We start from the raw sequence: 6,467 nt of genomic DNA on the forward strand, positions 1-6,467 counted from the left end.
TATAATATATTATAGTTAATATTTAATGAATAATATATAATTATACTAATTTAGAAACATATCTTCATTATAATTATATCAAATCAATATTTAGCAAGATTGCTCTGGGTTTATTGATCCTTTGGTGTTAAAAATCCGAGATATCATGTCTTGGAAATGGCGTGCTGATCTTCGGTTCCAAATCAAATCCTAAAATTCTCAATTAAAAACCCTAATTTACTATCCTACTTCTAACCTAACCTAACCCCACCTCACCGCCACTCCACACCGCCATTCCCTTGACCCAACCCCATCCCTTTCAGAAAGAAATAAGGAAAGAAACAGGAAAAAAGAAAAGAGAAGAGAGCAGAGGGCGTTGAGGAAGAAGGAGAAAGGGGGAAGAGGGAAGAGAGGAAGACGGCATCAGCGGGCATCACTGCCGCCGTGCCGTTGTGTCACCGTCAAAGGAGAGAGGGAGCCGCGCGGAGAAGCCTAGCCGAAGAGAGAAAGGAGGACATGAGCAAGGGAAGAAGAGAAGGGGAAGCTACCGCCGTTACCCGCGTCGCAGTCGAGGGAAGGGATCCGCCGCGCCCAGCCGCCACTGTTCAGTCTCATCTCGTCGCCAGTCGCTGTAGTTGTCGCCAATGATGGAGAAGAGAGAGAGACGAACGCGAGGAGAGGGAGAGAAGCCCTTCGCGTTGTTGCTGTCGCGCTGGAGAACTGACCGTCGAGGAAGCTATTGCTGCGAACTCATATTGCCTGCACCGCCGTGAGTCAAGCCGTCACCGTCATGCCATCATCGCGCCGTGGATCTGCTCCGTCACCGAACTGAGCTATGGGTGAAGGGTCAGAACTCGACGGGTAAGGGAGACTGTCTCGCCGTCAGAGCTGTGTCACCGTCGTGAACCGCCGCCGTTCTGGTCGTCGGAAGCCACCACCGCGCCTTGTCATCGCCAGAGTTGCCACCACCGCTTCTCACCGCTGAGGGTAAGCCTTGCCTACGTTGCTGCCTTCCGGGCCAGATTCACCGGTAACCCTGTTTCTTGCTTTCTTGAACCCTGTTCCACTTTCATTCTATTCCACTGTTTTAATTATTGTTGGTGTCTTTGCTGCCTTAATCACTCAGATTAATCCTACCGTCGTCACTGGCTTGCCATTTCTGCTCGGTCGTGCCCTTATTCGCCGTTCTGATTGTTGAAAGGAAATGTTGTCGAAGCTATAGCTTCTCCGTTCCCCATTCCCTTGTTTCTTTTCTGGTAAGACAAATTCTGTTGTACCTTATCATGCCATAATACTCCATTTCGACTCTCTTTTATTAGTGCGTAATGTTCCTCCTTGCCTTGCTTGGTGGTGTTTATTCTGTCTGTTACCTAGAGCTGCTGTGTTTGCGGTTATTACTTTTGCTTGCCGTTCTTCTCCGTTAGCAGAGGGTGCTTGGAATACAAATTATGATGTAGCTGCTGCAGAATAAGGTGAAAAGAGGGTTTATTGCGTTAAAATCGCTGCGGGTTTGATTCTTTGAAGTAGGGGATTTCTTAAAATCTATTTTATATTACAGAGTTGTGATAAATAGATATTGATGCAAAGAGATTTACTTCTGTAATTATATTTGTCTTATGGATGTGATGGTTTGCTGGACTGAATTATTGGGTGCTTGATTGCGTGAGTGGTGTGTGGTTGTGGATAAAAACCGGTTTGGAATGTCATTTACTTGATTATTAAGAAAGGTGGATTTTCTTGGTTGTAGAGTTTACTTAGTAATATAAATGAAACGATTTTGGAAATAATTTGAGATATGAAAATAAATTTATTCTGGGAGCGGTTTGATTGTGAGTTGGTTGGATTTTATGAATGATTTAATATTTGAGCTGATTCGATTTTAAAGAGAGTTTTATTGTTAGAATTGGTTGATTTGAAAATAATTTGATATTGGAATTGGTTCAATTCTGGAAAATGTTTGAAATTTGGAAATGGTTGAGAAAAGGTTTGAGAAATGTTTGGATGAGACCCGAAAAGGGTGGCAGTGTCCGAGTTTTAGGGGAGATGTTGCCGAAATTTTATAAAATTGAGAGTTTTATTTAAAGTAATTAATTAAAAAGATTTGTTTTTAAGTATTATACGTTTTAAGATTGATTTGTCTATTAAAGAAAGAATTTTGTTTTGGAATTGAGATTATTAACGAACAGAATGAAAAAGAGAATGAAAAAGAGGATGATAAGGATTTTATTTGAAATATGGCTTTGAAATGAACTTGGGAATGAGATTTGGATTGATGAATGATTATGATGTTGAGAATGTTGAGATGTGAACTTTGAATTATTCACATGGCTTATGAATTTGAAATATCTGAGATACGAGGTTCTCTGTATTAAGTGCCGTGGCTTGCCACCACATGTACTAGGTTGAGAACTCGATACTCTGTTGACCCTACGATGTAAGTGTGTGACCGGGCACTATATAAATTCCCGGGAATGTTACCCCCATTGAGTAATATTGATTATTTGAGAAAAAGCTATGCATAGACTCTTGGGGATGCACGTCGGGGGACAGTCTAAGTACAATTCAGACTTGTCGGGTTGGCTGGATAACCGACAGATGAGCCTCATCAGCCATAGGACAGGCATGCATCATATGCATTTGTATGCTTTGCTTGAGTTTGAACTTGTTTTGGTTTGCCTAATTGCTAGACTGTTCGTAACTGCTACTTGAACTATTTGCTGTAACTGCTGCCTACTTGTGCTTTCCTTGTCTGCCTTGCCTGTGTTTGTCTTGGCGTGCTACATTTGAGATTGAACTTTGGTGCTGAATTAATGATTGTGTTGTTTGATTGCGTGGTTGGTTTCTAATTGAGATTTTCTTATAAGAAAGGAAAGGTTTCGTATTTCTGAAAGATTAAACATTGTTTCTTTGAAAAGGTTTTGAACGATTACTTATTGGTTCTTTAAAAGATTCATAAGGCAATGATAATCACTGAGCTTGAAAACAGTTTTCCTATTAAATATCTTCTTATGACAACTTTGAAACTCTATGGTGAGACCGTGTGGTTAGGTTCTCACCCCCCTACAGCTTTACTTTTCAGGAACCGAATGAAGAAGCACTAAGAAGAGTTATACTGCGTTTGGTTTATATGTTGTTGTATTAATTAGATTATTTTCTTCCCTCGTCTTTGTTATTACAAGTTTGTAAGAGGGATAAGAATTGTATGTTTTATATGTATAATATATTGAGTTATTATGTAGAAGTCTTGTATATGAATCTATACCTGTTTGTTTATTTTAGATGAAGTATGTATTTTCGGTTTATAAAGTGATTAGCGATACGGTGTTGAGTCACAGGCTCCTATTTTAATATTTAGAATGTAAAGTAGTAATACTTCTTGCTATCAGAGTAGCGCAGCCGGAAGCGTAACTTCTGATAGTGAGGGTGTTACAACTGAAAAGTGAGAATTACGATAAGTTAAACCCAGATTCAAAATACTAAAATGAAGAAAAGAAAACAGTGGATATATGATTAGAGAAAAATATATAATAACGAGAAATATACTAAAGTTGGATTTTTCCTCCAACTAATAAAAGTGAGGTGTCAATTCCTCATGAATTCATTTTTTCTCTAAAATGAAATCACTATTTTCTCTTCTAAATTTATTTTAGAAAAATATCTTTATTATAATTATATTACAATTAACATTTAACGAATAATGCATGATTATACTAATTTAGGAAAATATTTTTATTATAATTATATAAAATCAATATTTAATACATTATCAACTAATAAAAGTGAAGTGTCAATTCCTCTTGAATTCATTTTCCCTCTAAAATGAAAGTACTATTCTCTCTTTTAAATTTATTTTAGAAAAATATCTTTGTTATAATTATATTACAATATTACAATTATATTACAAGTAGCATTTAATGAATAATGCATAATTATAGTAATTTAGAAAAATAAAATAAAGTCCAGTAATTTATCTTTCGACTGCACACGTATGTAGAATAACTTTTAAGAAGGAGTCACGTATAGTAAATACGGTCGATGATTGTAAAACTGTATTCTAACATTGATATAATATTATTTCATGTATATGTTTTGCAGGTATAAAAAAAAGTGTTGAGTTATTTTTTAGTGGGTTTAAATTATTTATTATTTATTAGAGAATTTTGTGTATTAGAATTCTCTAATAACTTATTATTTATTTTGAGCTGATTTTGATATGTTCTTACTTGATAGTAAAACAACATATAAAAATTTGTTGGTGGGTCTAAGTATTACTAGGTTATTTATGGTCATATTGAGTATATATGTTTGATTTATTGAAAAAAGTAAATTACTAAAATTAATTAATAACTATTTTAGAGTTAATACATTTAATACTAGATTAAGAAAAAAAAAACAATACATAATATGTTACATTTTTATTAATCAAATTATTATAATTCAAATTAATCTTAACAAAAGAATTTAAAATTATAATTTCAATCTTATCACGTGCATGACACGGGCTATTACACTTATTTTATAATATTTGTCATCATTATTATGAGTTTTATAGTTTAATGAGGTAGAACTAATTAAAATAAGAATGCTGACACTAATTTTAAAGAATCTGGCCCAAAATTGAACCAAACAGGCCGAACTAATTAAACTGGATCCAAGTGGGCCCAAGCCCACCAACCTAACCCCATGTATATAAGCTTGAAATCAAGCTTTCTTCTTCATTCATGCTTCTGTCCGCAGAGAAGAAAGGGAAGGGAAGCAAACATAAAACCCTTGCCACTCAATCTTTCATAACTTTTGATCCGGAACTCCGATTGATGAGTTGTTGGTGGCCACACATTCGTCTCAGAGTTCTATTCAATTCTATCTAATAAAGTGGTAAGTATTTCTATAATTCGCGCCCAGTTCTCTGTGCCCACTTTCTTCACAAAATTTGTTTGACTTTTGAGTAATTTTGATGATTTTTGTGGTTTAGGTGCAATCTAACATTGGATAATTGTTGGATTATACTTCAATCATCAATGGGTAAGGTAAGAAAACTCTAAACCCTTGTGGTTTGCCCAATTTTGCGTATCCTAGTGCTAATTTAGTGAATTGTATGAATTAGATTGAATTTATGTTAAATTGGAGGTTGAATTGGTGAATTGGAGCTCTTGGAACAAATCCTTGGTGGCTGAAATCATTGGAGTTGATTGAGAACCTTGAAGCTTGAATTTTAGTGGTTTTGAGCTTAGGGTAGAATCGGCCAAGGTATGATTTCGGTTTCTCGTAATTAAAATATAATGTGTCATGAAAATGTAGGTTAGTTGACCATAAGATAAGAGTTGAATTGTTGATTAGTGATATTGATTGATTATGTGGATTGGGAATTGTTTGATGACCAATTGTTGAGAATTTCAGAATTTTGATGATTATATTGGATTGTTGTCGTCGAGCTGGTTATTGATGTATTGTGATGGCGATGAATTTGATTGGTAGTTGATTTGGAATTAATCTTGAGAAGTATTAAGGGGTTGAATTTTAAAATACTAAACTACTTGTTGAAAATCTGAAGTTTTGAAATGAAACGGCAACTTTGAAAGTGAACCGGCATCTTAATAGTGATTGAAATTATATGAAACTAAAAGCTAAGCGATCTACAACAAGTATAATTATCAATATTCAATTTTAAAGATTTTGTATTAACTAGAGAATTAGTTATGATTTTTTAAAGTTGAATTATGAAATTTGATTTTCTACATTACTTTTAAACAAAGTCAGAAACTTTGAAAAGTTATAACTAATTCTGTGATGATCGAAATTGCGTGGGACCAAATCTGGATTAAACTTGGGAATATAGGGAATTGGACTGAAAAATTTGAGGTATTTTTGTTAAATTTATAATTTATGGTGAATTTTTAAAATTGAGTTGATAAATTTGTCCTGCAACAGAGAAGTTCAAACAGAGCAGCAACTTGTTTGTCTTGCTGTGACTCCTACGAGCTGAGTTTTAGAGTAAAACCAATTTTTTTTTTAAAATTTGATTAACTTGGTTTATTGTTCTAGAATTTCAGAATTTTAGGAGTTAAGGATTGGGAGTTTTGAAGTTTTGAAAACTGGTGATCAAAGCCGAAAAGAATCAGTTTTCAGCAAGTTATGCATCAACTTCCAATGCTTGTAACTCTTAGAAATGAATAGCAATTGGGCTGCAACTAAGACGCACTTATTGCTAGATAAGTTAGGAGTTTTCAAACCAAACTTTAGCCTAATTGAAGTTTTGTAGTAAAAGTTATACAAGTTCAAAGATACTAAGCTGCCTGATTTATAAAACAGATTTTGAATTATTTCTATCTAACTTTCAAATTATGTAACTTCTTTATTAAAAATGATATTGACCTGAAACTAATTGAAAAAGAAACTTGGATAAGTTAAGTTTAACCATATTAATTTTGAAGGTGGTTAAAATTAATTTGAATTTTATATAGAATATTGAATATTACACACTGCTGTTG

General features: G+C 34.3%; 1 long non-coding RNA gene across 2 annotated transcripts; it reads left to right on the top strand.

The window, feature by feature from the left end:
* Positions 244-3,146, top strand: LOC107642193. 2 transcript variants are annotated; one of them, XR_001620637.2, is made up of 4 exons: positions 244-1,009; positions 1,106-1,235; positions 1,354-1,451; positions 3,046-3,146. It is a non-coding gene; the product is annotated as an uncharacterized LOC107642193 (long non-coding RNA). The 2 variants fall into 2 exon arrangements; XR_002347553.1 differs by lacking the exon at positions 1,354-1,451 and having other exon boundaries at positions 245-1,009.

This window comes from Arachis ipaensis, chromosome B05 (assembly GCF_000816755.2).
Source record: "Arachis ipaensis cultivar K30076 chromosome B05, Araip1.1, whole genome shotgun sequence".
Taxonomy (NCBI): domain Eukaryota; kingdom Viridiplantae; phylum Streptophyta; class Magnoliopsida; order Fabales; family Fabaceae; genus Arachis; species Arachis ipaensis.